The sequence below is a fragment of the Eschscholzia californica genome, unplaced genomic scaffold, assembly GCF_041429995.1.
Source record: "Eschscholzia californica isolate CP2 unplaced genomic scaffold, dmEscCali1.0.p SCAF_2, whole genome shotgun sequence".
Lineage (NCBI taxonomy): Eukaryota > Viridiplantae > Streptophyta > Magnoliopsida > Ranunculales > Papaveraceae > Eschscholzia > Eschscholzia californica.
Window position 1 is genome coordinate 27,726,503 of NW_028238309.1, and position 9,538 is coordinate 27,736,040.

At 34.7% G+C, this 9,538-nt stretch overlaps 1 long non-coding RNA gene across 1 annotated transcript; it reads left to right on the forward strand.

The window, feature by feature from the left end:
* Positions 1-6,920: 6,920 nt before the first annotated feature.
* Positions 6,921-8,543, forward strand: LOC147557214 (uncharacterized). The gene is made up of 2 exons (XR_015235187.1): positions 6,921-7,058; positions 8,103-8,543. It is a non-coding gene; the product is annotated as an uncharacterized LOC147557214 (long non-coding RNA).
* The last annotated feature ends 995 nt before the right edge of the window (positions 8,544-9,538 follow it).

Consider the following 9,538-nt stretch of genomic DNA (forward strand, 5'->3'; position numbering starts at 1 on the left):
TTACAAGAACCATCAAAATAAAACATTAAAACAACTAAATCCTCCAAAACTCATCAAAACGTATATGTCAAAAACACTACGATATCCTTCCAAATGAAACGTAACAACTAGATATTCCAAGCTCATCAAAATTCCTTCGAGTTCTATCATCACCACCATATGTACCCGGTGATAAGAAAGTTTGAGGACGATAAATACCATTAACAACTCCATATTGGACTGCATATGCGGATAAAAAACAATAAGTCATTGGCATCTAATTGACTATATGAAAGAGATGAAATACATATTAAGACTTATAACATAATCACGTGTCCAAGCGGTGTGAAAAATATATTCTCTTATGTATAATGACTACCAAGTGTAGTTCTTTGTGTAGTTTGAAGATCACAAACCGGATCATAAGAATGCATTGTAGAAGCAGTACAATAACTAAACATAAAACACGATGAGATAGTTAGAATAGAAATAATCATTCATTATAACAAATCGACATATGATGATAAGAGTTATAAGTTACCATGTGGGTAGACGTTTTAAAGAACACATTTTCTTGCGTAACATTACCACCAAGTATACTTTCTTTTGATGTGTTAAGATTAGATGTAGGAGTGGTACACTAAAAAAATACACGTAAGTTAACATAAAAACAAACATAAAAGTATGAAAAATTCATAAATTGAGGTCGTACACTTACACATTTCTTTGGTTTGTAAACTTTCTTCTTAAATCTTTTCTCTCGAGGACACCCCTTAGCCTTACAGGACACTGGATTAAGTATATCTTCTCGTGCATTATCCTCACAATCAACGGTATAACCCGTGAATTTACTTGTATTAGCAGAAATACTCATTTTAATCAAAATAAATTGCCTTTGGTTTGTATTTAAGCAAATAATGTTTTAAGTCTTCAATACTTCTTTCATTTTCAGATGCAACAATTACTAATTCGGTGCAGAATAGAGACATCACAACGTTTTTGCCCTGGTGTTGTATTCCAACCTCTCTAATGCACATTAGTCTTCGTATGAGATCTTATTACATCTTTACTCCATCTTCTTAGGATATATTTATCGGGTATAACATTAATTTTGTTTTTACACAATACGGCACAGTATTACCTTAAATTCAGACATTAGACAGTTGCACCTAACCATTCAATACGATCATAACTAACCCTTATACATTGGAACTTTAGTGCCTTTACATAGTTCATGCTCTTCTGAAATGTTATATTCGCCACTCTATGCAATCTACTACCTCACAAGCCATCTTTCCAACAATTTCCTACTGAAATTCCTTAAATTTTATATGTATACTTTTCTCTCGTTTGTTTTTTATTTGGAATGGACTCACACATAGCATTTCCAAATTATGACCTGCAATCTTTTGCCTCTTTTTCAACTTTATCTGTTAAGGCTAAATTATATTGTTCAATAAAAAGCTTTAATGTCGTTTTTGGACCCACATATCCACCAAAGAAAGCATTCATACTTTCATTACGTTGGGTACAAGACATTTCCGCCCAAAAGTGATTTATCACAAAAATTGGTATCTACCGTTTTCTCTCTTTTTACAAATCTTCCAACCAACTAGTATCCTCTAGCTCATATTTTTCCATCATAAGCCTCAACCTACGCTCAAACTCTTCTGAATTAAGTGTGTCGTAGACGGTCTCACTAAGAGTATGACTTATAGAGTCGAAATTTTTGTAACTTTTAAGTTTTCCGGTACTTTCTTCATTACGAGCCAAAGGCACCATCAATGTCTTGTATTATGAAATACATTAGCAATTAATTGCATTCTGCGTAGCTTTATCTTGATTCGTAATAACGGCATATGGAGCTTTTTCCTCCATAAAGGAAAGTTAAGTCCTAAACAACCAACAACAAATTTTCACTACAAAAAATTTTATCTTTTAGAGACACATAAAATCGTCCCTAAATTAGAAAAAACCATCCCAAATAGCCATTTGGGAAAAGATGTTATATGCCCCAGAAAGCCGTGTCCCTCATAGTATGAGGCGCAATCTTAGGGGCCGGAGTTATTTGTCACTAACATATTTTGGGGATGATAACTCTTTACCACCAAAAGTATTTGTGACGATTTTATCAACACAAATTATTGTCATGGATGGACGTTAGGGACGCTTACTAGTTGTCACTAATAAGTATTAGGGACAAAATTAAAGGACAAGACCAGTCTGTCACAAAAATTAAAAGTGACACCTCTATGTCGTCACTAATAATGACAAAAAATTTTGTATTATATTTGTATATATAATAGTTTTCCTGGCTAAAGCCTATTATCGTACATGTAACACACATTAAAAAAATTACATTAATCCAATCCCCATCAAGTTTACGAAATAATATAAAATTATCATTATAGTGAGAAAGAACAAATGTAAAACAATATTTAACCATGAATCTTCAAACTAAGGTCTCTTTCCTTTGCATATTAAAACAAAACAGATTTCGAAGTAACTTCCAATACCTATTATTTCATAAGTCAATTCAAGTATAACTAACTAGAATATTACCGAAGCATATACAAAAAAATAATATAATAATAGTTGCCGTTCACTCGTCTCCATCACCAAAAGTCAGTATCCCTTCGTATAGCTATGTAGCACACTGAAACAAAACAAAACATAATATACAAGATTCAACTAAATAGAATCATAAAATATATAAGTAACGTTATCGAAGCATACTTTAATTAAGTAAGAAAGTATCTTACTGCAGAAGAGTTCACTTTATATATGTTAATGAGAAAATCATAATGAAACATAGAATTTCAAACTCAATACGAGTTTAACATCTAAAAACATCATCTATAAAATTTCAAAGAAAATAGTTGAAGTAATAGTGCAATAAATGTAACTCAACAAGCAACCAGTAATGTGTAACAAAAGAGATCTATTTATTCCCAAATACATGCACTTTAGATGTATATGAAGTTAACTAATGTTAAAGATAATTCATGTTATGCTAAACAATGTACGTGAACAGAAAATGATCAATTACACATAACGTGTAAGATTCACCTGAAAAAGACAATATGACAATATATGAAAGAAACAAGACACTTTGAAACATACAAGCTTATTCTAATAAAAATATAAAATATGTCATTTCTACCATTCAAGATACAAGTTCAAATGTTTCTTCACATCAAACATTTACATCTTTACCATTCTATGAGACGTTTTGTTGGAGAAAGACAAAATTACAATATAAAGAAGAATAAAACAATTACATAAGTTATATATTTCAAGATAAATAAAAAATTTGTCTTCTTTTCTTGTAAATAAACATTGCTACTACGCAATCTAATATTTATTTAAAATATGAGAAAATAGTGTTCACTTCACAAGTATCGCCAACTAATAACATGAATGATAAAGAAAAGTACTTTATATTAGTCGCGATAAGTAAATTAATTTGGACTACTAGGACGACTATTTGTTGAGAAGTTAGCCGACCATGTATGTATGTACCTACAACAAGATAATATAGATTATCATGACTTATTGTAACCCAAGGTACATTGATACAATAACTCTATAAGTTTATACCTCTTGGTTGTTAAGACGTTTGAAATAAGCTCTCATATATGCAAGTTCAGTTTCCATTTCTTTCACGTTTCTCTTTAACTTTAAAACCTCTTCATCGTCTCCGCGAGTTTTAGCTTTTGAGGATTACCCCCACACAGTTTTAGGAGTGCCTTTTCCATAAGAACGAATATGACCTCTTTTTTCCGGTCCCATGACTGCTTTACAAAATTTGTTATTTGACCCATCACTATATACAGGCAATCCCTCTTGATTAGCCTTTCGATCAAATTATTCATTTGTTCCTTTAAATATTGAGTGTAATATGAGTACGAAAATTATATATATATATATATATATATATATGTGCAAAATAAAAGTAACATTGATTAATTTCATCATTGCCATTTTTACAACTGCTTCGGGTGTTATTGGTTCATTGTTCTTCCGTGTATGAGTTTTAACCGAAATATCTTTTGATTGTTAATATTTGGTTAAATAAAGTTCAAATTAGGTCTAAACCGAAAAATCAGATCGAAAACTTGTACCAAAAGACCGGTTTTAAATGGGTGATTTTGTTCTGTATGGGCTTTTGGTTGTTTTTTTTTACATGTAAAAACCAGACCATCGTAATAGATACCCTTTCAAATATGTCAAAAAACCGGTCCACCCGAACCTGTTTCACCCCTACACTTAATTAGTACAGACTTTTAAAGGCCCTCTCACAGGAATGTGGTCCTCAGATTTGGTGACCAAAAGCGAGGTTTTGTTCGCTTTGGACCAAGGTCGGCCCTGTAGAAGAGGGTTAAAAATGGAATGGTGTACGAGTTCCCTTTTTTTCCTAGAGACGAACAGAGGGTTAGGGGTTGGAACCGCTGCCATAAGAACTCCTTTTACTGAATGGTTATTGATTTGTCACTTCAATAGTTCAGTGTCGAAGATAATTCTGCCACCATGGGTTGTAATGGTGTTTGTTTTTTTGAGTACATGAACCTAAGGGTGGGAATTTAGACCGGAAACCCGAAACTTGCACCAGAACCCCCGAGTCCGACGAAGAAACTGTTTGGTTTTGTACGTCTCTAAGACTACATATCATCTAACTAATGTTGTAAGCGGAATCTCAATCATAATATGATTAACACTAGTTATCCAGGATCGCATGCAAGAACTAATAATGAACTAGAAACATGAAGAGATTACCTGGATTCGCTTTCCTCTGTTTGGATTCCAACTCTTTTATCCCAAAGATGAGAGCTTCATATGTAGCTCCTCTACTAGAGACACCCGAGTAAATAACTTGATCTCCCTTCTTTTTATGTTGCTAGGACTCTATTGACGGTTGAGAAGAAGAACCATTCTTCTTTTGACTCCATAGACAGATTGGGAGCTTTTTCTCTAAAACCCTCTCTCTCCACTTAGCTGTATATTGTGAGAGAAAAACTGTTTTCTCTTGAGAAAATTCCAACCCTTTTTCTGAACTCTAATGAACCTTATATAGAGAAACCCTAATGGAAGTCTCACTCATATTAGGTTTCAATAAGAGTCCCACAAAAGGTAAACCGTAGGAAATTCCTTCTGACTCGAATTATCGTTTCAACCCTAATATGGTGTGGTCGTCCACTTAAGCCCATTATGGGCTTTCCCTGGCCGGCCCACCCACCTTATATGCCCGGTCTTGATCAATGCCCTTTGGGCTTATTCAGGACACCCTATAAGTGGGTTTACAACTTCTCAGGCTTCTCTTTCGAGCCTGATTCTTTCTATCTTTTTGGCACTATCAGACTAGATCATATCCATCTATAGGCAAGCTCCCACGAGTCAACTCTCTCCGATCAAGCTACCACTCTTTGGTGTAACCCGTTATAGGATCCGGTCTATATTAGTCGCGGATTATCGAAGTGATCCGACGATCGTAAGCGGCTTCTAGCTATGTATTACGATCCCTAATTAGACCGAACTAGATGATCTTCTGGATAAAGTCATCGTTATCCTAACTGAAAAATTGTACGCATTGCCATCTTGGTCGAAGGACACTCCTTCAGAAGGACATCTCCTTTAGACCGAAGGACTATATCCTTCAGAAACGTGCAACCCGAAACTCAATACGGGCTCTGCTCGCCCGGCCTGTTAAGTTTTAGTGGGCGGGCTTGGGCTCAACAAAAATATGCCTTGCCCGAGTGCATAGCCCGAGTCATATACCCGACTCATAAGGTTCATTAGATTAGAGATGGATGGTCAGATTTAGATGTTATCTTAGTGTTTTGTACAGTATAAAAGACACTTTTTGCCTCTCTATTCTTCACTGACCGAAATGAGAAAGGAAAAGAGGAAGGCGGAGAGAAATAACGAGAGAAAGTGAAAGACAGAGAAATGGAGAGAGGTTCGAAGATTAAAGAAAAAAAAACGAAGATAGTGAGTTGTTGGTTGAAGATAAGCTATCTTTTAGATTCGTTGCGGTCTTGCAGATCTGGAAATAGCCGTAGAAACATGAATAGATATGAAGAGTGAAGATTAACATAATAAAAGATCTACATGAAATAGATCTTTATGTCTTTTCGTCAAATATTTTCTCTATTCTTAGCTTTTCTCATAAATATTTTGTTTTCAAGTAGATCTGTATATTTGTTTTTGGGTAAATTTAAAGAAGAAACATGTGAATTTTTTAGAAAGATTTTGATATAGATCTCTAAAAATAATTTTATGAATCTTTCATGTATATAGATATGGATATATCTCCTTCTCTCTATTTCTCTCTAAAGATAAAATCGTAAAAGCTTAGTATCTTTATTCATGTCTCATATTTGTGTGGATATATTTTTTTTCTTTTGTTGTTGATGTTAATTTATGAAAGGCTTGGGCTTACTATCATATAAGATAAATAAATTTAGGATTCATACAGATATCTTTTTTCTACCAAAAAAAATTAAAAAATCGTATATTAGGAGATGGTCTGCCATTACCTGGCCCGCTTAATGCCTGATATGCCCGTCACGGGCTAGTACCCATGGCGGGCTTTGTGCAAGAAAATTTGACTTTTACCCGACCTGAGCCCGCCCGAGAAGTCAATTGTTCACTAAGATATGATACATGAAACGCCCGAGCCCGGACTAGAGGTGCCCACGGGTACCCGAGCCCAACCCGTTCCCCCTACATGAACCTCCAAATTTAGAGAGTGGCTAAAGGCACCAAAAAAATGGTTATTAGCACCAGGCCTCTATGGGCATCCAATATACAGACTAGTTAGGCCCGCGAGCACTCATTTGACTCACGGTCCAAGGGGAAAGACAAATGCAGAATATTTGCCTGAATCCCTTTCGCTTTGCTTCCTCGGTCGTTCCCTTTCTTCCGCGCGATTCCTCCTCCTTTTCTTCTTCTTCTTCCATAATTTTCTTGTTCTAACTATCGTCTGAGACCATCTCCATTCCTCTTTATCTTTCTCTAACATTCCTTGCATCCATGGTTGTCTGGAAGGGCATATTTGTGACCTCTCCTCTTCGTTTAAGGTAAAATTTTGAATTCTTAAGCAATACTTGGATTGGTCTCATTTAAGGTAGATGTGTTTGTGATTTATATGTTCATAAGACCTCATTTTACATGTATCATATATGTTTAAGGAAGATTTTACATGTATGATGTATTTTTACTTGGATTGATCTTGGTTTTGAAATCTGGTACCTTTCGGACTCGGACCAGTCCGAATGACGCTTCAGACTGACCCATCAGAAATGTTTCAGACCACTTACCAGACCGTATTTAGTGAGTAATCCTTAGAATGACTCCTCCGAACTGTTTTGGATTGGTGAATTAAAAAAATATTCGGAGGGATCAGTCTGAGGCTTTAGTTCTTTATTCTGTATATCAGCTAGCTTTAAATAGATTTATTGTTCTTAGTTTTATTTATTTTCTACCTTAAGTTATTTCTTTATTCCCGTGGCGGAACTGTGCTCCTAGCAGGAGCAAGAGGGCTTGTAGAGTTCAGAGTCGAATGGGGGTTGATACTTCGGCTCCAATTGAAGAACCACTCTTAGACCATCCTATTGGGATAGAGACGACCAATTGTGCCAAAGTTAGGCAAAAAATGCAACACGAGGAACCTCGATAAGATCCTTGGGAGATCTGTAGGATAGATCTTTGCTTTCAGAGTTCAAGAAACACATCAAATTCCTGATTTGGAATAAACCGGTAAGTTTAGTCATGAATTTAAATAAAGAATTTAGTTATTTTTTGTTGTTATTGTTAATTTACTTTTTCTTATTTTAATTTTTTCATGAAATACGACTTTGAAACTACAAAATCATGTTTCCGCTGTTCTCTGCAAATCTCTCTTTAACCCTTTTATATATTCCACAAAGAAAGAGCAAGTGTACGACTTGGGACGAGAATGCGACTTTGAAACTACACTATCATGGCTACACATTACACAATTTAAATTGATTAAATGGGTCGTGAAAAGCCTATGTCTCTTTGTCGACTAATCCATGCGAGAAAATCGGCGAGCTTGAAAATCGGAGAATATCTCCCTACATATATACTCTAATCTTTTGCAGCTTCCTGTACCATCCATTGTTTTTCCTACTTATTCTAAACCAACACAATGGATAATGAGGACGTTGGTCGTGAGCTCAGCCGCTCAGGCAGGTCATCAGTGTTGAAAGATTTCAAGGCGGTGAAAATGAAGATGGATGAAGGTTGGGGATCTCTAGGGTGGCTAAGAGCATCTCCAATGGGACACTCAATCTTTAACACTTAGAGTGCCACATATGACTTTTTGGAGTTTTTGTTAAAAAATCATCTCCAATGGAACACTTTGTTACACACTCTATTATGAGTTGGACACATTTATTATAGAGTGTCTAGAGAGAGAATCTCTAAAATGAGAGTGTCTACTTGAGACTCTCTAAGTGTTACTTTATTATTTCCACCAATAGAAAACTTTGCTTTTCAACTACTTTTTATCTATTGAATTGAAGAGGGACATGTGTATTAAGTAAGAGATTTTAGAGATCTCCATTGGAGACCAAACAAATGTAGAGTGTCTCTATATTGACACTAGGAAAGAGAATCTTTATTTGACACTTGACAACTAGATTTTTAGAGTGTTTATTAGAGTGTCCCATTGGACATGCTCTAAGGGAAAAGAAGATTGGTTAACAAAACCCGAGGAGGAGTATTTATACCCACTTGGAACTTGGAGCCAATACCTGTTTGTGGTCAAAGGAGGTTGACCAAGGTCAATCTCCTCCTTTAGGTGGTAATAGTCATTTCATTGGGTGTCTTTAGCCGGCCCCCCAAATTTATCTTAGGTTGTGTTTGATATGAGGAAAATTATAGAAATAAAAGAGTTCCATGGAAAGTCTTCCACAGAATTTATTCCGTGGAAATAAAAGTTCTTTCTTTTGGTAGTCATTTATTATTCCGTGGAATTACTAATTTTTTTATTTGGTTGACAACTAACTTCTACGAATATAATATTCAATTAAGAGTTTTTATTTACTCTTTATGTAGTCAGAATGACATTTTTAAAATTGCATTTTCATCCTTATGCTGTCTAAAATACATGTTTGCCCTTATATTTGCAAAATTATATTTTTACTCCTGTGTTGTAAAATTATTTAATCTTGTGTCACTTTGCTAATTTAAGAGTAAGAATGTCAAGCTGTGAATAAAACAAGATAAAAATGTAAAAGTGTTGAAATGTCATTTTCACACGATAAAGGTAAGAATGTCATTCAGACCACATAAGGGTAAAAATATCATTTTGATATTATACGAGGGTACAAATGTCATTTTGACAACATAAGGGTAAAATGTCATTTTGACAACATAATAATAAAATGTCAATTTGGTATTATAAAAGGGTGAAAATGTAATTTTGGCTATATAAAACCAAAAAGCCATTTTGACAACTTCGTAAACATGTCATTCGGTTAGAAGGACAAAAATGTCATTTGCCCAATGTATAAGTAAAAGTTCGTTTTACTAA